The sequence below is a fragment of the Bufo gargarizans genome, chromosome 3 (assembly GCF_014858855.1).
Source record: "Bufo gargarizans isolate SCDJY-AF-19 chromosome 3, ASM1485885v1, whole genome shotgun sequence".
NCBI lineage: Eukaryota > Metazoa > Chordata > Amphibia > Anura > Bufonidae > Bufo > Bufo gargarizans.
In genome coordinates, this window is record NC_058082.1 from 164768723 (window position 1) to 164796441 (window position 27719).

General features: G+C 45.5%; 1 protein-coding gene across 1 annotated transcript in view; it reads right to left on the minus strand.

Annotated features, from left to right (window-relative positions):
- Positions 1 to 19376, minus strand: part of NR4A1 (nuclear receptor subfamily 4 group A member 1) — a 58257-nt gene extending 38881 nt beyond the window's left edge. The window contains exon 1 of the mRNA XM_044286303.1: positions 19146 to 19376. The gene's annotated coding sequence lies outside the window, so the exon portion shown is untranslated. The remainder of the gene's footprint in view (positions 1 to 19145) is intronic.
- Between the last annotated feature and the right edge of the window lie 8343 nt (positions 19377 to 27719).

The following is a 27719-nucleotide window of genomic DNA, read 5'->3' on the forward strand; positions in this document are numbered from 1 at the left end:
AGACTGACAGTAGATTACTTACATAAAAGGGCTTCTCATTCGTGGTGACCGCTACAGAAGGACAATCATTTTAATTGCATAGTACTGCCGAAATTAAAAAGCAAAACAGACAAAAATTCTAATAAAAATGATTTCCTATGAATACTGACTGAACTTCATTAAAATACCCCTTTCTGATGGAAGTGCCCCTTTAAAAGGTTTATTTTTACTGCCCAATTTATTACAGAACCAAGCGATTAGGTTTCATGCAACAGCTTTGAGCTTTGCTAGATAAGCCGGTGTACGAGGGTGACATGTACTGTATTACAGACTGCACTAGGGGCCTGTGAAGGACAGTCATGGAGTTTCACAAAACACGAGATATAATCTGACATGGTTTGACTGGCGGTAAGGACTAGTATGACAGCATGCCGATGACTACGGGACAGGTTTATGAGTGGAGAACCTTCTAACGAGAACTAGTTTGGTCACAGCTTTCATCTGCCAGCCTGCCTTAGGCCAAGTTCACTCACCTGTCACCAAGCCTTAGAACAGTTTTCCATTGAAAACCTCAGGTGTGGCAATGCATGTGAAAACTATTTCATGTGTGCATTTCTATGTTGTGTTTTCCCCTCACTGAAGGCAGTGGATGAAAAGCTAACAGGAAAGAACATACTGTCTAAAAACAAACAAAAAAAAAAAAAAAAAAACCTGCACCTTCATTCCTATACAATTTCCTGTGCTACATTTGTCTTCTGAAGCCAGACATAGCTGTCCCATATAAGGATGCTGTGGATGGGGTGCTCGCGAAACGCCAACATGTATTGCTCTCCTCCTGGCCCGGTGGTACCGCTGTGGCGTCCTAGTTGTGCTGTCATGTGATACCTCCGACCTATCTTACAAGTCATAGAGGTGGCTGCACACAAAAGTTTCCTTTAAAACGCATTTTGTTCTGGGCTTTTTTTTTGTTTTTGGGAGCAATAAACGTCACGTGGTACATGTTGAGCAATAGGAAATGATAAATACTATGGAGACATTTATTTATTCATTAAAATTTTGGAGCACACCATTTGTGCAGTAAAATTTGCAACAATTCCCTGATCACACCACTTTTCCTGAGCAGCAAGAAAATGGGGGAAGGGGGGATGGGCCTGGAGGCCAATCTTATTTGTTTTCCACGCCAGTTTGTGTGGAAAATGGCTTAATGGCAAAGGAGCTGGCGTGCAGTTAAGAGCTCATGCACACAAATGTATTTTTTTTTCTCGTTTCGGTTCCTTTTTTTTACAGGTCCATATGCGGAAACATAAGTCCGCAAAAAAAACTCTGGCAAGTGCCACGGCCTGTTCACACCAAACCAAGCACCGTACATTGTGTAGTGTCCCACTATGTAGATGTGGGCACTACTCAAGGGTCACGTTATTCTCCACCTCCTGTGCAACATGGTCATTGTATTTTGTATGGCATTTTTTATGTGTATTTTCCTGTTATCTCCTGTACCAGGCCTGTTAGGGGTGTAGTTCCTCCTCCTAGGCAGTAGAGGGAGCTAGGGAACCCCCCAGTATATATGGTCAGGTCCAGTTTAGGGAGGGAGAGAGTTGGAATGTGTAGTTAGAAGCCAGTGTACACTTTAGCTAGAGGTCAGCTGAAGTGCAGCTTCTGACATGTAGCTAGATAGCCCAGGTTTCTAGCTTGCACCCAGGAGAAGAGGTTGCCTCCTGAAGATATCTAGTACCTTGCAGAGTACAGAGCAGAGCCACCTTTATCCAGCCAAGTAGAAAGCTGAAGGATATTTACAGCAATAGGATTTATACCAGAGGAAGGTTTCCCTACCCAAGGATAAAGCCAGCTATAGGGCATACGGGCCTTGGAGAAAGCCAGACAGGATCTGAAGACAGTACAGCCTGATCTGTGAGTGTTTATACCCTCTGTGTATCTTGCAAAGACTGTGCCTGCCATTTTTGTGAAGCCTGCCTGTTAAAGACACTGCATATGTAACTCACTGAAACCTGTATATAGTTGAACTGTTCAGTAAACAGAAGTTCTGGTTCACTACAACTGTGTGTACCTCAATTATTCCTACAATAAAATCGGTGTGCCACCGGCACTGGCGTCACTAACTATAAGGGATCTTGCCACAGACACACTAAACCTGCAAACACCCAGGGCACCTCACCTACCATTCGGCCTGGTCCCTATATACAGAGAGTGCCCCAGAGGATCCATGTGCCAGCCTCTCCATCACTGCTGTACGCCTGCCCAGGGTATATAAAAACTAGTACAAGTACCAATAACAACCCTCGGTTTGTTAACTGCCCCTGTGACCTCACCCTGCAGGACTGTCGTACTGCAATTGTATAGTGTATAATAAGACTGAACTGTACATAATCCAGGTGACCAATGAACATGACATCACTGGCTTAGGGATAGGCTGCAACACTCACTGGAGCACTGTGGCCTCTTCATACAGCTGATCGGCGGGGGTAACAGGAGTCTGACCCTCACCGATCAGACATTGATGACCTATGCCAAGGATAGGCCATCTATATTAAACTCCTGGAAAACCTTTTTAATCTGTGGATCTGTTTGATCTTCCATTGAGATTAGTGTATGTTGTAAGAACTTATGAAATGTATGGTCTAATACATAGCAGAATATTTTCCTTTTAATTGAATCTTCAAGTGGATACCATCAGCTAGCACGATGGCGCTTGATGACGGGTCCACCTGTCAGCAGAAACAAACATGTCCTTGCAGATTGTATCCCTAGACATGGTTTCCTAGCATGTTAGCAGCTGACCGCCAGGGGATGAGAACTTTCCAAACTTTTTTATTTTTTTTGGTCAATGTCATACAACTTTGTAAAAATAATACTCATGCTAGAAAAAAAAAAAAAACACGCAAAAGGAATATTTAGAACATGATTTTTCAGCTTCTACCCAAGTATAGAGCCTAGATGACAAAGGCTACAAATTTTAGAATAATAGGGCTAATATAAAATTAGACCAGCGTGGTCCAGTAGATGCCAGGAGGGCCACGATTAGGTTATTTCAGGTAACACAATTAGCAGATGTAGACTGTTCAATAACAAAGCAAGGATGAGCGTACATCAGCAGTTTGGAAGACTGGCTCATGACAGATGGTCTGTCAATCACAGTATGTGGCGGATAGAGAATTAAATTAGTGTATAAAATACTGCCATCCGAGTATGCAAAACGAGACCCGACAGTGCTGAGCTATAGCTTAGTAACTGTAAAGTCTGTCCTCTTTCTCCTTGTGCCCTGCTCATGGCTACAAGTAACCAGCCTGGACACCTGTTGTGAACATGCATATGAAGAGGCCACCACCACACTGCTGTAATGTAAAAAATGCATAATAAGCAGCTGCTTCATACTAGACAGGCATATCAGCCTTTCCCATTGTGTTTCCAACCTATTAGTAAAATTGGCAGTGAACCAATTTATTAAAGACCAGAGCCCACACTGAATTTTCTAGAACATTGTTGAGCATTAGCAAATTCTGCTGGAGAAAAATAAAGGTGAATAACGCAACACTGAAAAGAAATAAAATGTGCAGAGTCCAACTGCAGTGGCAGATTAGCAGAGGATGGAAATCCCAGAGGGGTTATCCAATATTATAAAAAGCCCCCCCCCCCCCCCCCAATATGCCCAGCCCCCCACAGTGAATATACTTACCTGGGTCCCCGCTCCGTGCACCACTTCTGGTCCTCGCACCGCCACTGCTGCACCGAGTGACGCTAGGGAGGCTCGTCCTTGTCTGCGTGCGTTTTTGAATGCATCCTGGTATGCGGAGCAAAACTGATCCGTCATCACTCACAATTTAAGGCCTCATGTGCCGGCTGGGCCCGTGCACGGGCACAGACTGTGGGGCCACCGCATGTGGATCGCAGACCCATTCACTTGAATGGGGTCCGCAATCCGCATCAGACTGTCCGCTCAGCAAAAGAGTAGTGCATACACTACTTTTTGAGGTGTGGAGGCACGGACAGAAAACCCACGGAAGCACTCCATAGTGCTTCCGATCCGTGCCTCTGTTTGCGGGCTGCAATATGGCCACGGGCAGGCAACGGCCACGTGCATGAGCCCTTAGTCAGTTATGATGGATTCGTTTTCTCTGACAAACCATTGACTTACAGCGGTTTTAATGCCGGATCCGTCTCGGCTATTTTAGAGATAATACAACCGGATCTGTTCATAATGGACGCAGTCATTTGTATTATCATGACGGAGGTGTATTTGCTGATCCATGACAGATCCAGAAAAAACTGATGTGACAGTAGCCCGATTAGAAAAGATTTTGAACATTCTGTTTTCCCTTTGTCATTATGGGGTATTGAGTACGGACTCATTTGAATTTTTTTTTATTTTAGTGCAAGGTTGCAACATAATAAAATGTGAAAGTGTCTAAAGACTTCCCCCATGCACTGTAGAATAATATATATATATATATATATTTTTTTTTTTATTCCCCCCCCCCCTCTTCTATTTTTACCAGTGAAGGTTATCATACTTACTTGCTCGGTTCAAACCCTTTAAGATTATAATACTGGTTTATTAATAATTTGCTGTATTCAGCCATTTTAATATACTCAGAGTTTTTCTATGCACGTGGGTTCAACGTGTGATTACATGCAGCAGTCACGGATCCTACATACAGTTTCCATGACAATGAGGCAGATGGTGGCACGTTCCCTCCGAATCCTGAAATATCTCTATAAACTGTGCCCATGCGACTGTTTTCTGCCTGATAAACTCTGCTTTGTTACGAGAATACGAGAAGCCGCTCGTCGAGCACAAGCCTTGACGGATCTGTATTCTGCACCGCAGCACGACCAGCAAAACAAATCAGATTAGATTTCAATGAATATGTAGATCTGATGAATTAGCAATCATTCCCACCAGTATAACACAAGTGTCCCTGCACTGTATGCATCGTCTTATTTATTCCCCCGCATCCAATCCGCAGCTTTTGTGCTGTCCGCATCTGTATGTACCCCCACAAAAATAGAACGTATACCATCCTTGTTCATTTTGCAGACAATAGGCATTTTGACAATGGGGTCCACGGAAATGGTGAGACACACATGGCCAGCGTCCGTATTTTTATACATATGGTCGTGTGCATGAGGCCTAACTGCTAATAAGTCTGTCCCAATGTCTTGGAGTTCCATAACATAGTCAGTGGGATATCCCAAGAAAACCCTAGTGTCTATGGGCAGCATTCGCATGCTGACTGTACATTTTGCTAGCAGCCTGCACTCTTTCTACTATAGGAGAGGGGGAGACGTCCAGATTGCTCCTCATTATCTAATCAGGCAGTTTTGTTGAGTCTCTGCACAGACTTCTATCACTGCCTCCAAAACAAAATGTCTTGTGAGCAGGGTCATTAGATCATTCTGTGACGAAGACACAATGTGAAGTCAGTCTGATATCACTTATTACATCTAGACATCTGTTACATGGTGCACTGGAGGAGGAGGTGCATGCATTACAGGGAAGCTCTACTTTAGGCCTCAATTCAAAACAGCCTCAGAAAGTTATGTTATGTGGGCTGATAAAATAACTGGATCCGATCATTATCCGGCATGTTTTTGTACAATTATAGCTTTTACAACAGTGATTAGAAAACCCCCACACAAATTTGGCTTGGCATTTTTATGTGGGCAACAACCACCAGAAAATGTTTGCGTTTATTTTATGCGACTTACATTTTATGACATTTTTTGCTACGTTATTGTGGCTTCTTTTTAACATGTAGTGTATTTGAATGCAAACATTTCCTTAAAGTTCTCTTTTCTAGACTTCTTTTTAAAGGAAAGTTTGTACCCCCTCTGGTGTTATGTCATCTTTAGATCTAAAAAAATAAAAAAAATAAAACACCACTGGAAAAAAAAAAAAATGCGATTTAAAAGCAATCCAAATTGGAGCATGCACTTTTTCAAGCAAAAAAATACAAAAAAAGATGTCTATAGGAACAAAAAATAAGGAAATGGCATAGCACGTTGTGATTTTCGACAAGTGTTATGTACTCAAAAATAAATAATTTTCACCAAAAGTAAAAATTTAATGGCAATTACAAGGAAATAAATATACACGTTTCTACTGCATTTCAAAGACTTACAGCTAACATCTGAGTCCACCAACAAAAATAAAAATGTAAAAAAGCAACAAAGAGTCAGCAAGTCAGGGACTTTTATAGTGATTGGGGCCGGGCAGACTTCCGGCAGCAAACATTGTACATGTAATACTAATGTTGGCAACAGAAGTTGCACTACATTTTTACGGAAGAGTAAAAATACTCCTTATACCATTTGAGGAGTACGAAATTTGCGGTAATTCATATATAATACATATGCCTGAATAATGTTAAAAGATGTTGCCATTTATCCAAGGAAACCATTACCAGTCTCTTTGACCATTTTAAATTTCTCTCTCAGAAGACTGAATCCCTACCTTTCTTGAAGCACCAAATCTGTCACGCAGGAATCGGAGCAGTAGATTGTGCAGAACTCAATGCAATAAGAATTCAGGTATGTCTGGTCCGTCTGCGGGTCACTTTCTCCATGTGCTTACAACATCCTCTCCAGTTAAGAACGTACACCCAAACTCAGTCCACCCCAACATCAGTCCCCCCCCCCCTAATCTCCATGTCAACATGCACTGCGCCCAACTGGCCTAGCACGGACCAGATCATTTTATTCATCTGACCAGTGCAAGCATGCTCAGGCATATAGTGCTCTGGGGGAAGTCTGCTGGTATCTGGTTACTATAGAGTTTGGGCGCACATTTTTCACTGGAGAGGACACCGTGAGCACATGGAGTAAGTGACCCACAGCCCAAAACTGCTTACCCCGCCAGGCGCCACCCGGTGAGAATCGAGCGGCTGCAGGGCTCTTCCTCCTCACTTCAGAGCGGTGTGTCGAACGGTCCGGCTGCACACAAACTAAACCTGATATAAAGAGCTTTGTTACACTGCGCTGATTAAAAGGAAGGGAAAAGTCTAAGGCGTATTGGTATGCCTTAGGCCTCATGCACACAACCATTGTGTGTTTTGCGGTCCGCAAATTGCGGATCCGCAAGACACCGATGACGTCCATATGCGTTCCACAATTAGCGGAACGGCACGGACAGCCATTGATATAACTGCCTATTCTTGTCCGCAAAACAGACAAGAATATTTTTTTTTGCGGACCACGGAACGGAGCAACGGATGCGAACAGCACACAGAGTGCTGTCCGCATCTTTTGTGGCCCCATTGAAGTGAATGGGTCCGCATCCAAGCTGGGAAAACTGCGGCTCGGATGCGGACCAAAACAATGGTCGTGTGCATGAGGCCTTAGACTTTTTAAAAAAAAAAAAAAAAAAAAAATTAAAATCGCCTGAACAGGTGTCTGAATGTAGCCTAAGGCCCCTGGCAGACGAGCGTTCCTCCCGCAGCGAGTCTGCAACGCAGCTCCGGGCCTGACCTCCCAGCACTGAAGGGATTCACATAGCATTATATTGATTTATGATGCTATGTAACCCTTAAAGTTCTGGAATGTTTTGGATAACACTGGCATAATGCTGCCAGTGTTATCCAACACATTCCAGAACTGTAAGGGTTACATAGCATCATAAATCAATATAATGCTATGTGAATCCCGTCAGTGCTGGGAGGTCAGGCCCGGAGCTGCGTTGCGGACTCACTGAGGAAGGAACGCTCGTCTGAAAGGGGCCTTAGGCTACATTCAGACAACAGTTTAAGAAAACGGCTGTTAGAAACGGGCCATTTTGTTTTTAACTGCCTTTTTCTATAATGGGTGCTTTCTTAGAAAGGCACCCTTCAATTCTATGTTGGCTGCCATTGGCCATGTGAATAGGCCAATAGACCTCAATGATTCTGAAAAAAGCAATTTTTCACTGTTGTGTGAATTTAGCCTTAAAATGTTATACTCTGTCAATTTCACTTGAATTTCATGGAGGTACATAAAAATCTACAGTCAAGAACATTAAAAAATTTTCTATCATCCATTTCTAGTGTAGTTTTGGATAGCACACAATGTGGGAATTCAAAGCTGGCTGAAGACACTTTACTCCTTGGCCATATGCCACCAGTGGCCGACATTAGGTACACAGTATAGTCTGCTGAACCTTTTGATTTAGCCGCATCAGTTGACTGTCTTGTGTGTCTAGAGGGTGTGCCAACCCCAACAGCAGATGCTGAGGGAATGAAGGATTGGGCGTGTTGGATCGCAAGAGATATAAGCCACCGCCAGAAGAGTGGTTTATTCCTCTCCGACTGTATACACATGTATTCTTGGCTAAGCCACGCATGCATATATTTGGGGGGAGTTGAGTATAACAAATGTTGGGTGAATAGGCAGTTGACGGACAGTTATTGAAGGTGTGTGGCCACCATTAGGCCCATTCACAGCAGGTTCAGGAGCTTGGCTCACTTGTAGGGTAGACTGCATCCCTGAAATCTGGCGATACACTTGAGAAAACAGCTGCCTGAACACTTACCAGCCAGCAACTCTGCCTTGCAACTCCACCATAAACATGGAGTTGAGCATGTTTAGCGTTGTTTCGATACCAAAATTTTGATTTGTTTCGATACCATAAAAAAGAAGTATTGTGATACTCAATACGAAAAAAAATAAAAACTCATACCCATCGCATGCATTTGCACGCTATACATTTCCTCAGCGCAGCACTGACTGACTCCTTCCTCCTGAGCAGCTTTTGTTTGAAAAAGGCTATTCTGCCGAAACGTCACACAAAGTGTTACTTTTCCGCATTACAATAAATACTAAGAATACCAGCGCAAATTTTGCTGGAGTTTGTTTTACCACCTTTAATACTGGGCAGGAGGGAAGGGTGTACTGCGCCACCAATGATGATTAACATTTAATACAAATACAGCCGGCGCCAGAAACACATTGCCGGCACCCGACTATGACAGGGAGCTGCGATCAGCGGCAGTTAACCCCTCTGGTGCGGCACCTGTCAGAGGTCGGGTGCCAGCAATGTGTTTCTGCTGCCTGTATTTGTAATGTATTAAATGTTAGTTATCATTGGTGGCGCAGTGCGCCCTCCCCTCCTCCTCGTTCCCATTGGTAGAAGTGGCACAGGGCGGAGGGAGAGACTGCTTCCTTCTCCCTGTGCTGCTGAGGGAACATGGCCGCGCTGAGAGCAGCGCAATGCATGTTCTGATACTAGGCTGTGCAGCGATACCAGGACAAAAGTATTGATTGGGTATTGAAAATTCGATACCCGAAACAACCCTAGTGCACATGCTTGACCTGACACTCCATTCATTTGGGGGGCCCCCATGTGGTATGGGACCCTGGTTCTTCTGATCAGCGGGGGGCTCCCATCAGTAGGACCCCACCAATCTAATAGTTGTCTCCTATCCTGTGGATAAGGGATTCAATCAAATTACCGGAATACGCTTTTAACTGTAGGAGGTTCGCCACTTTGTGGTGGAGTTGCTGCTACTCAGTTGATGGTGGAATACATAGGAGGGAAGAAATTTCACAAACTGACTTGTGGTATCCTATTACAGGACCACCATGGACTTCAGCGAGCTCTTTAGGAAGAAGGATTTTTTGACAAATGTTTGTAAAGGCAGACAGCATGGCTGGATTTTATACACCTGTGGCAATGGGACTGAATGAAAACATCAAAATTCAGTGATAAAGAGCTGTGCCCCAATACTTTTCTCCATGTAGTGTATATATTATATAATACAATACAGATTGCTCGTGAACACAGAGCTTCAGAAATGCTGAGGGATCGTATGCACTTTTTTCACATCATTGTTTGCGAAAAGCATGACAAACTATAAAACTTTCCCACATGTAAGTATAACCTAACAGTTCCAAAATATTACAGTAAGTAAACCAGAGACTGGAGTAGAGAACATAATAGCAGGGTGTGTCCTGCTGATCCTTGTCACAGCATAGTCTGTGTGTAAACGACTGCACACACTACATGGCAGTCAGAATGCTCCATTACATTTTTTTTTCAGCATACAATTAGAAGCTAGTGGAAAATTTCAGGATAGGTCATCATTGTCAGATCGGTGGGGGTTCAACCTGGTACGCCCGCCGATCAGCTGTTTGATGCGGTTGTGGCACTTGTGTTAGGAGTGCTTCCTCGTATACGTGCTTGTCTCCGAGACAACGCTCAAGGTAATTCTGAAGAAAAGCAGCGATTTCACAAGAGTCGCAAATCCTTCTGCAGTACGCAGCCCTGCAGGGTATTGCGATAGGGAGGTCACGGTTAATAGGCAAACAAGGGTTGCTCTTGGTTCCTCAGTTTATGGGAGACCCTGGGCAGGCGTACAACAGTGATTGAGAGGCTGGCGCTTGGATCCTCTGAGGCACTCTCTATATATAGGGACCAGGCCGGTGGTAGGTGAGGTGCCCTGGATGTTGCAGGTTTAAAGTGCCGCTGGCACGATCCCTTTAAGTTTGTGACGCCAGTGCCGGTAACGGTGGCACACCGATTTGATGTAAGGAATAATTGAGGAACACGTTATGGTGAACCAAAACTTCCTTTACTGGAAACAGTTAACTTTGTACAGTCTAGGTTCAGTTCCACATGGCAGCAGCAATCATAAGCAGGCTTTCACATCAATGGCAGGTACATTGTTCTTTGCAAGATACTCAGAGGGTTAAAACACTTCCAGACCAGGCTGCACCTTTTCCTCAGAACTCCTGTCTGTCTTGATCCCAAGGCCCGTATGCCCTAATGCTTCCTTGGTTGAAAACTTCCTCAGAATCTATCTATCTTTGCGTTAAGTAAAGTCCTTCTGCCCTTCAGCCCTCAGGTTGGCTGGTTACTTTTCTGCTCTGCAACTTTGCTTTGGGAACTTGGTTTCTCAGGAGGCAACTTCTTCCCCTGGTGGTCAGCTAGAAGCCTGGTCTGTCTAGCTGCAAGTCAGAGCCTGCACCTCAGCTCCTATCTGGCTAAAGTGTCCTCTTGCTTCTGACTCTGCACACAGACTCACTCTTCCCTATCTGGGCCTAACTATATGTATTGGGGGTTCCCTAGCTCCCTCTAGTGTCCAGGAGGAAGAACTAAACCCCAATAGGCCTGCTACACACCTCACAGGGAAAAATACACATAAAAATACATTAAAATGGACTGTTAAATACAATGCCACCATTCCACAGGAGGTGGAGAACAACATGGCCCAATTGACCCTTGTGTAGTACCCACATTTACCTAGTGGGACACTACACTTCCAACAGCTTATCCCCAGGGATGCCAGGAGTTGCCTAGAGGGGACATTATTAAACTTGTTACACCTGGAAAAAGTTGCTAATTTTTCTGCAAGCTTTTTTGTTTGCTAGCCACTTTTCCAAAAACTCGCTGTGGCATGGGCATTGGCTCCCACAGCCTAGTGAGTTTACTACAATTTAAACCAGCATTGAGGACCACACATCTAAGCCAAGCCCTCTTGTCAAAAACATGCTGGGGAAAAGTGTCTAAAACCCTTAACCCCTTGGCAACCTCCGCCATGTATAAGATGGCGGCCCACTAACGCGTGCAGCAGGCACCACAGCTGCTGGGTTTCTGCTGTTTGACATAGCAGAGAGACACAGGGCAGATTAATGCAATCAGCCATAAGGATAATTGCATACATTAAGCCACTCGGAGGCCATGGTCAAATGTGACCACGGCATCCGAGCAGTGCAGACCCAGGAGCCGCAAGCTCCCGTGCCTTGACAACGTTCCCTGGCCAAGATGGGGGAACCTGTTATATGGCTGTAACAGCACGGAGCCATTAAATAGTGCCATTAGACATAACAACTTGTGAACAGAAATATAAAAAATAAAAAAAAGTTAAAGGGGACCTGTCACCGGGATTTTGTGTATAGAGCTGAGGACATGGGTTTCTAGATGGCCGCTAGCACATCCGCAATAACCAGTCCCCATAGCTCTGTGTGCCTTTATGGTGTATAAAAACCTGATTTGATACATATGCAAATTAACCTGAGACGAGTCAGAGCTTACAAATATGACTCTTCTCTGGTCACACAAGTAAGATATGACTATTGTTAATTTGCATAAAAGGCGGGAAGTACAAAAATGCATAATACTTATTGAATTCGTCTGCAAATGAAATTAAAAATGTAATTTATATGTTTAGGGTAACACAATGAACATTTAGAAACGCTCAGTGAGGGTGGCATAGTAGAGGTGACAGGTTCCCTTTAAGGCTCCGAGAAGGCGGGGAGTCAAAAATTAAAACGCAAAAATGGAAAATCGTAAGGCCCTCTAAGAGTTAAAGAGCATCTGTCACAAGCAATCTCACTTTTAACCCAGGGACAATACAGTGCTCCCTCAAGTTACAACATTAATTGGTTCCAGGAGGACCATTGTAACTTGAGTAATCGGTTCTAAAGCCCCAAAATATCATCCAAGATGAGATAAAATAAAGATTTAGGAAAAATAAGCAGATAATTAAGACAGATAAAGCAAGTCCTCACATATAACAGTCAGGAATAGCTGCTAACTAGCAACTAATACAGTTATTTTGCCAGAGAAGAGGCCTTGATTGGGTGGATCTGAGTCTGGGACATTGTACGTGGAGTCTGGTTTCAACTTACGATAGCCCAGGAAAGACCATTGTATGGTGAAAATATTGTATCCTGAGGGAGCACTGTACCTGGTAGGACTGGCTCAGTCTAATGTAATCCTACCTTTAAGGGTATGGGTACATGGCGACAGTGGTCACAGCCAAGATAGCAGAGTAGCGGTGATCCCATAGAAATGAAAGGGATCGCCCGCGCCAGTCGCAAAAAGGCCAACACTGCTGCATTTCTTGTGACTGGCACGGCAACCCCCTTCATTTCTACGGGATCACCGCTACTCTGCGATCCTGGCCACGACTGCCCGTCGTGCAACCAGTGTCGTTGTGTAGCCCTAGCCTAAGACTTCGGCTACAAGGCAGCAGGTGTTGCATAACCCCAATCTGCAACTTGCTCTAGCTCACAACTTCTAATAAAGTCAATGGAGGAAAAGCCACATGCGACATAAAATCTGACATGTTTAGATTTTTGAGACTGTGGCGTCACATTGAGACACCATTGACAAACATTACGCAAAGTGTTGCAAGAGTGCTACGTGACGCCGTTCAGCCTAACCCTTATTCAGCAGTCTGGTGTTGTATGGCCGATAAAGGAGTCTTTTTATTCATACGCAAAAGTGCACTGACGGCGGGCGCTACACCCTTGATGCAACCTAGCTTTGCTGCCTTCTGCCAGCCGCTCCCTTTTTTTTTTATTGATTCACAGGGCCAGATTGAAAATGGTTTTGCAGGATTTTTATACTGATGACCTATCCTCTGGTAGGTCTTGCCAAGCACAGCACCATGCATTGTATGGTGGCTGTGCGTGGTATTGCAGCTCAGCTCCAGAGAGAAGGCTGTGGTGCTCACAGGAGCGCAGGTGCCTGTTCAAACAGCTGATTGGCGGGTGTCCCGGGTCTCAGACCCCCCCCCCCCCCCCCCGATCAGATACTGATGACCTATCCTGAGGATAGTTCACCAGTATAAATGTCTTGGAAAACCCCTTTATGACAATACAGAAACCTGATTCTGTCAGGACTCATGCACATGGCCATTGCCTGGCCTGGCTGTATTGCGGCCGATCCATAATATGCGGGCACTGGCAGTGTGCTCCCTGCATCACGGACGCGGACCCATTCACTTGAATGTGTCCACAATTGGGAGCTGCGGTGAGAAATGGAGGCACGGAACCCCACGGATCACATAGAGCTTCCGTGGTGCTTCTGTCCGTGCCTCCGCATCGCAAAAAAAAAAAAAAAAGAAAAAAGTTGAATGGGTCTTGATCCGCCCCGGCCGCCACGCGGACAAATTGCGGTCCCCAATGCATGGAACGGCGGCACAACGGCAGCGTGCATGAGGCCTTAAGGAGAGGGAGGGGCTGCCAGAGGAAAGCTGCTAGGGTGCACAGAGGGGCTCGGGCCCACCAGCGGTGCACTTAAAGGGTTTTTGTCATGAGAAATAACGTTATGTTGTTGGCTGACATTAGCGATGTGCTAATGTCAGCAGTACATAACAGTGCTTTATAACTCCCTGCCTGCCACTGTGCTCTAAATGAGCCTATGGTGCTATTAGGGCGTTGCTTCAGCACCTAGAGGCTCGGTCTACTCACCCTTTGGCACGCCCATGTACACTTGATTGGCTTTTGAGTTCTCCTTAACGCCCTAAGGGCTCCTGCACACGACCGTTAGCCCCCCCGTTTACAGGCCGTTTTTTGCGTTCCATATATGGAACCATTCATTTCAATGGATCCGCAAAAAATAAAAAATAAACGGAATGTACTCCGTATGCATTCCGTTTAAAGATAGAACATGTCCTATTATTGCCCGCAAATCACGTTCCGTGGCTCCATTCAAGTCAATGGGTCCGCAAAAAAAAAAAAAAAAAAAAAAAAAGAAAAAGAAACACATACGGAAACACATCCGTATGTCTTCCGTTCTTTGCTTAACCATCTATTGAAAATGTTATGCCCAGCCCAATTTTATCTATGCAATTACTGTATACGCCATACTGAAAAACGGAACAGAAACAAAAAAGCGAACAGATCCATGAAAGACAGATCGCAAAACACTGAAAAAGCCATACGGTCATGTGCAATAGGCCTAATAGCACCTAAAGGCTCATTAGCATATTTTAAACGTCTTTATTTTAAGAGACCGGCGGCAGGCAGGGAGTTATAAAGCATACTGTGACGTATTGCTGACACGCTAATGTCAGTCAGCTACATAACGTTATTTCTCATGACAGAAACCTTTTAACAGCCAATTTACAGTGCTGCCCATAATTATTCATACCCCTGGCAAATTTTGCCTTAAAGTTACTTTTATTCAACCAGCAAGTAATTTTTTGACCGGAAATGACATAGGTATCTCCCAAAAGATAAGACGATGTACAAGAGGCATTATTGTGGAAAAAAACATTTCTCAGCTTTTATTTACATTTGACCAAAAAATACAAGATGTTTCCGCACTGTGGAAAATCTCAGAGGACGTGGTCGGAAGCCAAAAGTGACACCTGTGCTGGCCAGGAGGATAGTTACGCTGGGTTCAGACCTGAGCGTTCGGGATGTCGCGCTCTGTATGCGCGATTCTACGGGCGTCTGACATACGCGGCTCCGGAACAAGCGAACGCCTATTGTCGCGCGTTCCCGCTAAGTCTATGTACGGGAACGCGCGACAAGACGCCCCAAAGAAGCTCACGTACTTCCTGGGGCGTCGGGCGTTTTACAGCGCAATCGTACACGCTGTAAAACGCCCAGGTGAGAACCATTCCCATAGGGAATCATTGGTTCTTGCCTGTTGAGCGTTTTACAGCGCGTAGGAACGCGCTGTAAAACGCTCAGGTCTGAACCCAGCCTCAGAGAGGTGAAAAAGAATCCAAGGATCACAGCCAAGGCCATCCTGGTGAATCTGGGCTCTTCTGGTGGCAATGTCTCAAGGCAGACAATCCAACGGACACTGCAGGCAGAGGAGGACGCCACTTCTCCAGATAAGGCCTCTTTCCCACGGGCATGTGCGCCCTGTTGCCGTATTGCGGACAGCAATTTGCAGATACATGGGCGCCGTTCCGTGGGCACTCTGCATCACGGATGCGGACCCATTCACTTCAATGGGTCCGGAGATGAGGAACGGAACCACTACGGAGTGTTTCCGTGGGGTTTCGTCCCGTACTTCCGTTCCGCAAAAAGATAGAACATGTCCTATCTTTTTGCGGATGGGTGAATGGGTCCGCGATCCGATGCGGCTGCCTGACGGACTGTGCTGGTGCACTGCAGCCTGCATTTTGCGGGCCGCAGCACGACCACGGGGCACACACGCCCGTGGGAAAGAAGTCTAAGGCACACAAAAGCTCGCTTGGCCTTTGCAAAAGCTCATCTGGACAAGGAAGACGACTTCTAGTCTTCTGTGTTATGGTCAGATGAAAAAAAAATTATAATATTGTTTGGTCACAATTATGTTTCCTTCATTTGGCGTAAAAAAGGAGAAGCCTTCAACCCAAAGAACACCATCCACTCTGTCAAACATGGTGGTGGGAACCTAATGCTTTGGGGGTGTTTTTCAGCCAATGGACCAGGGAACCTAATCACAGTAAATCGCACCATGAAAAAAGAGCAATACATGAGGAATTCTCAACAACAACATCAGGCCGTCTGCCGAGAATCTTGGCCTTGGGCACCAGTGGACATTTCAGCATGACAATGGCCCAAAACACACAGCAAAAGTGGTGAAGAAATGGACTTGAATCCAATTGAGAATCTGTGGAGGGAGCTAAAGATCAGGGTGATGGCAAGAAGACCCTCCAGCCTGAAAGATTTGGAGCTCATTGCTAAAGATGAATGTTCCCACATATTATTCCCCCTTTATGCCACCGAACAGTATTTATGCCCAGCTATGTGCCCCTCACAGGAAAAAAAAAACACCACATACTTACCTTGTATCTCTAGCAGCAGCAGCACATCAGCTAGACAAGAGGTGTGGAGAGCCCGGGGGGAGGGTGAAAAACGCATAGCATCTGGAAGCAAGTCCGTATGCAATGCGTTTTTTCACTGATGGTTGCCAAGAGATGTTGTTTGTAAACCTTCAGGTTTTTTTTTTTATCACACGCGTGATAAACGCACTGCCACCACGCAGAAAAAAACCTGACAAAACTGACTGAACCTGCTTGCAAAAAATGGTGCGAGTTTCACTGAACGCATCCGGAGCCAATCTGCCACGCTCGTGTGAAAGAGGCCTTAATCCCTTAATCCCTTTTTCCCCTGCAGAGAACATAGATCCTCATAGCCCCAGAGATACATGTAGTATGCACAGCAATCTGCGACTTCGTTCTGCTCACGGCAGGTCTAAATAAGTGGACGTGGTGTGGGTGGGGGAAGAGGACAGGCCGGGGGGGGGGGCGCAGTCTCTCCCATTCATCATTTTCTACCCCTGTTTTACGTAGAAAATGTTCTAAATGCAAGGCGGCTTGGAAGCGGTCTTAAATTTAGAAATGGCGGAGGATCCGGCAAAGTTATGTAGAAGCCGGCGCCTCTTCGTAACTAAGGCGGATCCACCGCCACATATAGGAGTTATTAAAGGGGTTATCTTAGACAAGGGGAGCATATCGCTAGGACCTATTCATTTCAATGGGGCCGCAAAAGATGCAGACAGCACACTGTGTGATGTCTGAATCCGTAGTTCCGTTCCGCGGCCCCGCAAATAAGTTAGAGCAAAACCTATTCTTGTCCGCAGCAACGGACAAGAATAAGCATTTCTATCATAGTGCCGGCCATGTGTGGTCCGCAAAATGCATAAAGCACATGGCCGGTCCGTGTTTTGCGGATCCGTCTGAATGGACCCCAAGACTAATGTCTAAAACGCTGGTATTAAAGGGGTTTCTGCACTTTGTTTTAAATGATGATCTATCCTCTGGCTAGATCATCAGCTTCTGATCGGCAGGGGTCTGACACCCGGGACCCCCGCCGATCAGCTGTTTGAGAAGGCAGCAGGAGCCTTCTCACTGTTTACCGCTGGCTGAGTGACGTCACAACTAGTATCGACTAGCGTGGGCGGGGCTAAGCTCTGTTCACTTGAATGGAGCTTAGCCCTGCCCATGCTAGTTGATGCTAGTCGTGACGTCAGTGGGCCGGCGGTAAACAGTGAGAAGGCCGCAGCGCTGCTGGAGCGTCGATGCCTTCTCAAACAGCTGATCACCCGGGACCCCGTCGATCAGAAGCTGATCATCTATCCAGAGGATAGATCAGTTAAATTAAAGTGCAGAACCCCTTTAATAAATGACCCCCTATGTGTTCATTGCACCTAGAGCCTGGATTGAAAACAGAAGTTTCCCCATGTGTCACATTTCTGCATTTTGTAACATTTTCTATAACATGAAGCACAAACAAAATCCTTTGAGGAGTAAAATCATACACCATATTTTCAGAAATTCAAACCTCAAAAACTGTGGGTGCTGCTCCAACACCTTAGGGTGTGACCTCAGAGCGTGGTCGCGTGGCGGTCGTACAGGCCGCAGCTGCCTCTTATTTACCCAATGAAGAACACAGCAGGTCTATATTGTAAATGGCCACGTGGCCATTAGGGTCAGTTCACACCACTAAGTGTTTTGAGGCCCACAAATTGCGGGTACCGGCCGTGTGCGTTCCACATTTTGCGGAAAGGAAGGGCCGGCCTATAATAGGACAGTCCTATCCTTGAACGGTTTTTTGCCGAACGGCCATATGGACACAGAAAGTACACAGAGCCATTTCCATATTGTTTTTGTCGCCCCATTGAAGTTAATGGTTCCGCATACGAGCCGCAAAAAAAAAAAAAAAAAAATAAAAAAAAAAAACACACACCACTTTAACGGACACAAACAAAAAAAAAAAATAATACATTCATGTGCATGAGCCCTTAGACTTAGGATATCACACCTTTTTTTTCTACGTGGCTTGCAGCTCCTGAAAAAATTGCAGTTCATATGGCATTTTTTTTTTTTTTTTTATCCGTGGCAGTTTTGAAAAATGCAAGCAGAAAGAAAAACACAAATAAAAAAAGCATTCAAATTACAAAAGACAAAAAGAGGAATCCTAAACCTTATTCCACATCAAGTTTTTTTCCCACCTGTGTGAACATAGCCTTCTAGGAGCCCGCCAGATAGATTGAGCTCCTAACTAATATCTGCATCTGTCAATCATTCTGTGATATGGAAAACCAGGGACCGAGGGGGTCCCATCAGATTCTGGGACCCTGGAGCTCAGGTGTTTACAGGACATTCGCACTGACCTTTTTGGGGTAGGTTTTGAAGCAGATTTTCCTGCAGGTTTTTCAGCCAAAGCCAGAAGTGAATTTAAAAAGGAATTGGAAATATAAAGGATGCACTTCTTCTTACCGGATGCACTTCTGCCTCTGGCTGAAAAATCTGCAAAAAAAAAAAACAACCCTCTGAACTAACATACCCTTAGGCTTCCACCAATGTCAATCCTAACCACCTGCCAGAAGATAAGGAACCTGGAGAATTCCTTCAAGGAACTAGACTTTGACAAAGTTTCTGTCACTAACAAAACAGCCTGAGGAGAAGGGCAGGTAGAGCAGTAGTGCGGGCAGCCGCTGTACTCACACTGGGCACTCGCTGGGTCTCCGTCATCAGGTTACTGGAGCCGGACCCATCCACCTGCTGCTGCTCCTGGGGGGAGAGAAGCGGGGATTCCTGGGTCACTCACTGCCCTCTCCCCCCTGCCGCTGGTGTGCTGTGGGAGCTCCTGCTCTGCTGCTGCAGCCGGCTGCCCATTGCCCAGGCAGGGAAACCTGATGCTCCTTTGTTTGCGCACAGCACACAGCCCTGCTCGCATTCTCTCTGCCAGGTTCTTCCTTCTCCTGACCGGGGGAGGAGGGCCGGTGACGTCAGCGCAGGGCTCCATTGACGTCAGTGGAATCCCTGTATCTGCATCAATGAGCTAAATATAGCGGCGCAGAAGAAAAGCCCGAAATAACTCTCATGCCTTTTGTGTCACGAGCCCCGGCAGTCCTTCCACAGACAACAATGGGGCGAGGGGATATTTATAGGCCCCCTTTCCATGAGGAGGGCTAATTACAGACACTTGGAGCATGCCAACTCATTATTTCCTAAATATACGACTCAAGACGTCAGCTGAGCTAATCCAGAGCCTCCTGGGGTTTTACTACTTTATTTATTTCACTCACTCCTATAGCGCTGACATATTCCGCAGCGCTGTACAGATGTTAGCATTGCTTCTCGTCCCGCATGGAGCTCGCAATCTAAACCCCTAGGGGCGAAGCTAAAAGCTCATGGGCCCTGGTGCAAGAGTTCAGCTTGGGCCCTGGTCCCTCAGTTTTTGTTGGCAAGGGGCAGGGGAGCACGTAGCCTTCCTGCTGCCTGAGGCAAACATCCCTCATGCCAAATTCTTAACCTAACCCCTTCTCTCCAGCCAGAGGTGTAAATTGACCAGTATGCACTTTCTATAATGCCAGTGTCTTATGTGGCACAAGGGTCTTTGGGCCCCTCAGGCTCCTGGGCCCGGTAGCAACTGCTACCTCTGCACCCCCTATAGCTACGCCCCTGTAAACCCCCTATCAGTATGTCTTCAGAGTGTGGGAGAAAACCATAGAACCTGGAGGAAACCCACCCAAACACAAGGAGAACATACCAAGGGAGATTTATCAAAACTGGGGTAAAGTACTCGCTTTGCCCATAGCAACCAATCAGATTCCTCCTTTCAGTTTCCAAAGGAGCGCTGAAAAATGAAAGGTGGAATCTGATTGGCTGCTATTTGCAATTTAGGCTACTTTTACACTGGCGTTTTGGTTTCCGTTTGTGAGATCCGTTCAGCGCTCTCACAAGCGGACCAAAACGGATCAGTTTTGCCCTAATGCATTCTGAATGGAAAAGGATCCACTCAGAATGCATCAGTTTGCCTCCATTCAGTCATCATTCCGCTCTGGAGGCGGACACTGCCTGCAGCGTTTTGCTGTCCGTCTGACGAAAATGAGCCAAACGGATCCGTTCTGACACACAATGTAAGGGCTTGTGCACACGACCGTGCCGTTTTTTGCAGTCCGCAAAATACGGATGCCGCCCATGTGCATTCCGCCATTTACGGAACAGGAGGCCCGTTATAGAAATGCCTATTCTTGTCTGCAAAACAGACAAGAATGCGGGGTCACGGAACGGAGCAACGGATGCGGACAGCGCACAGAGTGCTGTCCGTATCTTTTGCGGACCCATTGAAATGAATGGTTCCATATACGGAATCAAAATACGGTCGGTATACGGAACGCAAAAAACGTTTGTGTGCATGAACCCTAAGTCAATGGGGACGGATCCGTTTTCTATGACACAATCTGGCACAATAGAAAACGGATCCATCCTCCATTGACTTTCAATCCGTCTTGGCTATGTTAAAGATAATACAAATGGATCCGTTCTGAACGGATGCAGACGTTTGTATTATCTGAACGGATCCGTCTGTGCAGATCTATGACGGATCCGCACAAACCGCGAGTGTGAAAGTAGCCTAAGCCAGTTCTACTTTACACCAGTTTGATAAATCTCCTCCACAGACTTCTACATATCTACTAAATTTGGGGGATAAAGGTCTTCCCGGTCCAGGAGTGGATGAAGGGGTTGTTTCACAGTATGAAGCAGCCAGGAGGATGCAGACATGTTGTCAGGCTCCTGATAGGGATCTGAGAATGTACAACCTACTGTCAGTTATAGTCCTCCAGGAATTCTGGGACCACGTGAAAGCACATGACTTCTAATAGTTAAATAATAGAGGCTTTATTATTCCTTTTAAAGGGAATCTGTCACCACATAGCTCGCTACGAAACATCTTACATGCCAGATGCGCGCTTATCAATAACATTCTAAGGCCTCGTCCACACTTCAATTTTTACGGACGTGTGCTGCCTGCATTTTCCACGGACAGCACTTTGTTTCAAATCTGTCTGTTCACATTTCAGTATTTTTTTTACTGCCTGTGTGTTAGTAAAAAAAATCACGGGGACATGCACTACTTTGATCCGTGATGCGGAGCAAGCATCCGTAGTGCTTCCGGTTTGCACCGAAGACAGATAGAAAATGCTCTTGAAATTAATTTTCAGCTGAGCAACGTCCGTGAATTACGGATGACACACGGAAGGAAAAAAACAGACACACAGATTCTTTTTTTCACGGACTGTTACACTGTCACGGAAGTGTGGATGAGGCCTAATGGTGTTAGTCCTATTTCCATCGGTGGCTCCATTGTGGAGAAATTAGTTGTTGTTTTTTTTATGCTAATTAGCTTCTGGGTGCAAAAAGAGAAGTAGTGTTGCACCCAAGGCTCCACTTCATTTCCTTTCTGGTTGTAACCCCACCACTTTGGCTAACAGGGCCAGGCAGTGGAGACATACTCACACCTGGCCCTTCACGATTGCTCGTTCGCTTCACTGTTCGGCGTAGGCACAAAATCCAGCGGCCGTTGAGATTCTGTATTCTACTGCGCCTGCGCCAAACAGTGCAGAGTATGAACAATTGGGAGACTTCAGGGCCAGGTGTGAGTATATCTTCACTGCTTAGCCTGTCAGTCAAAGTGGGGGAAAGCAATGCTGGAAGGAAAAGAGGTGGAGCCTATGCTGCAGAGAAATGCAATGGCACCTCCCCATTTGCACCCAGGGGCTAATTAGTATAAAATAAAAAGCCTAATTTGTCCACCATGGGGTCACTGGTGGAGATAGAACCAACACCATTAGAATGTACTGACAAGCGCGCATTTGGTATGTACGATGGTTTCATAGCGAGCTATATGGTGACAGATTCCCTTTAACCACTTCAGCCCCGCTAGCTGAAACCCCCTTCATGACCAAAGCACTTTTTACACTTCGGCACTACACTACTTTCACCGTTTATCGCTCGGTCATGCAACTTACCACCCAAATGAATTTTACCTCCTTTTCTTCTCACTAATAGAGCTTTCATTGGGTGGTATTTTATTGCTGCTGACATTTTTACTTTTTTTGTTATTAATCGAAATGTAACGATTTTTTTGCAAAAAAATGACATTTTTCACTTTCAGCTGTAAAATTTTGCAAAAAAAAAACAACATCCATATATAAATTTTTCGCTAACTTTATAGTTCTACATGTCTTTGATAAAAAAAAAATGTTTGGGCAAAAAAAAAAAAATGGTTTGGGTAAAAGTTATAGCGTTTACAAACTATGGTACAAAAATGTGAATTTCCGCTTTTTGAAGCAGCTCTGACTTTCTGAGCACCTGTCATGATTCCTGAGGTTCTACAATGCCCAGACAGTAGAAAAACCCCACAAATGACCCCATTTCAGAAAGTAGACACCCTAAGGTATTCGCTGATGGGCATAGTGAGTTCATAGAACTTTTTATTTTTTGTCACAAGTTAGCGGAAAATGATGATGATTTTTTATTTTTATTTTTTTCTTACAAAGTCTCATATTCCACTAACTTGCGACAAAAAATAAAAAATTCTAGGAACTCGCCATGCCCCTCACGGAATACCTTGGGGTGTCTTCTTTCCAAAATGGGGTCACTTGTGGGGTAGTTATACTGCCCTGGCAATTTAGGGGCCCAAATGTGTGAGAAGAACTTTGCAATCGAAATGTGTAAAAAATGACCGGTGAAATCCGAAAGGTGCACTTTGGAATATGTGCCCCTTTGCCCACCTTGGCTGCAAAAAAGTGTCACACATCTGGTATCGCCGTACTCCGGAGAAGTTGGGCAATGTGTTTTGGGGGGGTCATTTTACATATACCCATGCTGGGTGAGAGAAATATCTTGGAAAAAGATAACTTTTCCCATTTTTTTTATACAAAGTTGGCATTTGACCAAGATATTTTTCTCACCCAGCATGGGTATATGTAAAATGACACCCCAAAACACATTCCCCAACTTCTCCTGAGTACGGCGATACCACATGTGTGACACTTTTTTGCAGCCTAGATGCGCAAAGGGGCCCAAATTCCTTTTAGGAGGGCATTTTTAGACATTTGGATCCCAGACTTCTTCTCACACTTTTGGGCCCCTAAAAAGCCAGGGCAGTATAAATACCCCACATGTGACCCCACTTTGGAAAGAAGACACCCCAAGGTATTCAATGAGGGGCCTGGCGAGTTCCTAGAATTTTTTATTTTTTTTTGTATAAGTTAGCGGATATTGATTTTTTTTTTTTGTTTTATTCTCACAAAGTCTCACTTTCCGCTAACTTAGGACAAAAATTTCAATCTTTCATGGACTCAATATGCCCCTCACGGAATACCTTGGGGTGTCTTCTTTCCGAAATGGGGTCACATGTGGGGTATTTATACTGCCCTGGCTTTTTAGGGGCCCTAAAGCGTGAGAGGAAGTCAGGAATATAAATGTCTAAAAATGTTTACGCATTTGGATTCCGTGAGGGGTATGGTGAGTTCATGTGAGATTTTATTTTTTGACACAAGTTAGTGGAATATGAGACTTTGTAAGAAAAAACAAAAACAAACAAAAAATTTCCGCTAACTTGGGCCAAAAAAATGTCTGAATGGAGCCTTACAGGGGGGGGTGATCAATGACAGGGGGGGGTGATCAATGACAGGGGGGTGATCACCCATATAGACTCCCTGATCACCCCCCTGTCACTGATCACCCCCCCTGTAAGGCTCCATTCAGACGTCCGCATGATTTTTACGGATCCATGGATACATGGATCGGATCCACAAAACACATGCGGACGTCTGAATGGAGCCTTACAGGGGGGTTATCAATGACAGGGGGTGATCAGGGTGATCACCCCCCTGTCACTGATCACCCCCCCTGTAAGGCTCCATTCAGATGTCCGCATGATTTTTACGGATCCATGGATACATGGATCGGATCCACAAAACACATGCGGACGTCTGAATGGAGCCTTACAGGGGGGTGATCAATGACAGGGGGGTGATCAGGGAGTGTATATGGGTGATCACCCGCCTGTCATTGATCACCCCCCTGTAAGGCTCCATTCAGACGTCCGTATGCGTTTTGCGGATCCGATCCATGTATCCATGGATCCGTAAAAATCATGCGGACGTCTGAATGGAGCCTGACAGGGGGGTGATCAATGACAGGGGGCTGATCAATGACAGGGGGTGATCAAGGAGTGTATATGGGTGATCACCCGCCTGTCATTGATCACCCCCCTGTAAGGCTCCATTCAGACGTCCGTATGCGTTTTGCGGATCCGATCCATGTATCCGTGGATCCGTAAAAATAATACGGACGTCTGAACGGAGCCTGACAGGGGGGTGATCAATGACAGGGGGGTGATCAATGACAGGGGGGTGATCAATGACAGGGGGGTGATCAGGGAGTTTATATGGGGTGATTATGGGTGATCAGGGGTTCATAAAGGGTTAATAAGTGAAGGGGGTGGGGGGGGGTGTAGTGTAGTGTAGTGTTTGGTGCGACTTTACTGACCTACCTGGGTCCTCTGGTGGTCGATCCTAACAAAAGGGACCACCAGAGGACCAGGTAGGAGGTATATTAGACGCCGTTATGAAAACAGCGTCTAATATACCTGTTAGGGGTTAAAAAATTCGGATCTCCAGCCTGCCAGCGAGCGATCGCCGCTGGCAGGCTGGAGATCCACTCGCTTACCTTCCGTTCCTGTGAGCGCGCGCGCCTGTGTGCGCGCGTTCACAGGAAATCTCGCGTCTCGCGAGATGACGCGTATATGCGTCCAGGAGGAGTAAAGCAACCACCTCCCGGACGCATATCTGCGTTAGGCGGTCGGGAGGTGGTTAAAGGGAACCAGTCATGTTGACCATAGTGTCTGAGCTGAAGACATCATGTTATAGAGCAGGAGGAGCTGAGCGGATTGATATGTAGTTTTGGGGGGAAAGATTCAATATAACTTGTATTTCTTTAATTTATATCTCTGCTCATTCGGGACTTTGAAGGAGGTGGTCCTATCAGTGACTGACAGCCTTCCATCTATACACATATGGTGTCAATCACTGATAGGACCTCCTCCTTGACGTTAAAGCCCAGAAGGCGCAGGAATTCAAATGTATAAATTACAGGTTTTCCTAAATCTTTTCCCATAAAGCTATATATAACAATTTGCTCAGCTCCTCCTGCTCTATAACATGCTGCCTGCAGATTAATTTGAATTTCATGGTGAAAGGTTCCCTTTAAGGGAACTCATCAGCAAGCTTATGTTGTCCTTACTGCTGACATGACCTTAAGCAAATATCTGTATTTCTCATGAGATCTGACTACATACAAGGTTTACCGTATGACACTATGCTTTAATGTGTGTTGATGTTTGGAGGTTGCCGGATGCAGAAACTATTAAGTTGAACATCTTTTGTAATGTCTTTTTACACAGTAATAGTTGGGCAAACATGGGGACCCCAGATCCTGTTGTGTGACGCACTTTGAGTATAAACTTTCCTCTGCGTTGTGTGCCTGTCTTCATAAACACGCTGCGCGTTCCAGTGGTTTTACTGTTTACACTGTACAGTGTGACTCACTTCTCAAGGATCTGTGCACAGCTCAGGGAATTCTGCTGCTTGGTGAAAATGATGTGTTCTGCTTAGAAGTTTCTTCATAAAGTCACCCTATTCTGCTATATCTTTTGGTGTCTAAGAGATAAGTTTAGGCCTTTACCATTAAAGGGGTTTTCTGAGACTGTAATACCGATGACCTATCCTCTGAATAGTTCATCAGTATGTGATTGGTGGGGGTCTGACACCCGAGACTCCCGCCGATCAGCTGATTGAGAAGACACCAGCTCTCACAGTAGCGCCGCAGCGTTTTCACAGCTTAGGCGATGGTCATCGGTCACGTGGCCTAGGCGCAGCTCAGCACTATTGAAGTGAATGGGGCATAGCTGCGATACAAAGTATAGCTGCTATACTATGTTCCCAAACAGCTGATTGGCATAGGTCCCCCCATCCCCCCACTGGTCAGATACTGATGACCTTTCCAGAGAATAGGTCATCAGTATAAAAATCTTGCAAAACCCCTTAAAAATCAGATTGGAGGGGTTCCTCCTCCTGGCACCCTGCCGATCAGTTTGTTTGAAGAGGCCTCTTTATAGTATACCAGTCACTATACACTGTATAGTGGCTGCGCTTGGTATTACAGCTAAATCTTATTCGCTTGAATGGGACTGAGTGGCACAAAAGCTAGGTGACCGATGGATGTGAAGTCAAAGACTGAGGAAGAGGCTGCAGCACTCGCCCCAGCCCCACGGACACTTCTAACAGATGAGCGGCAGGGGTGCTGGGTGTCGTATTCTGAAAACAGGTCATCCATATTTAATTCTCAGAAGGGTGCATTACAGTTCCATTCAATCAGTCCCCCAACAATATCTGTAGCATAAGGCTAGCTCTACACGCCGACATTTGTCGCGCGACAATAAGATAGCGCACAACTACACTGCAACATTTGTTGCGTGACATTTTGTCGCACCAATGTCTATGGTGTCGCACTGCAACATGTGACACGCTGCGGCTGCGACGCAACAGTCGCAGAAAAATCCACCTCAAATAGATTTTTTGCGACTGTCGCGTCGCAGTCGCAGCATGTCACATGTTGCGGTGCATAGATGGCCATTATGAAAATTGTTGCGCAACATTGGTGCGACAAATGTCGTTGTGTAGACCTAGACTAAGCTCATAGATTCTGACACAACAGCTAAGTGTGATGGAAAGGGGGATATCTATGGCTTTACTTAAGCCTTGTTCACAGTCAGTGTTTGGTCAGTGATTTCCTTCAGTGATTGGCCTCATGCACACGACCGTTGTTTCATTCCGTGTCCGTTGTTCCGTTTTTCGTGATTTTCTGCGGACCCATTGACTTTCAATGGGTCAGTTGAAAACTCGGCTAATGCACCGTTTGTCATCCGCATCCGTGATCCGTGGTTTCAGTCCGTCAAAAAAATATAACCTGTCCTATTTTTTTCACGGAAAACGGTTCACGGACCCATTCAAGTCAATTGGACCATGAAAAAACACGGAGGCACACAAGATTGTCATCCACGTCCGTTTTTTCCTATCATTTGCATGGCAAACTTGACTTAGACTTTTTTTTACTTTCCTTCATGTCTGGTGATCCGCAAAAATAAAGGAAGACACACGGAAACAAAAACGGAAACGGATCACGGAACCCCATTTTGCGGACCGAGAAAAACAACTGTCGTGT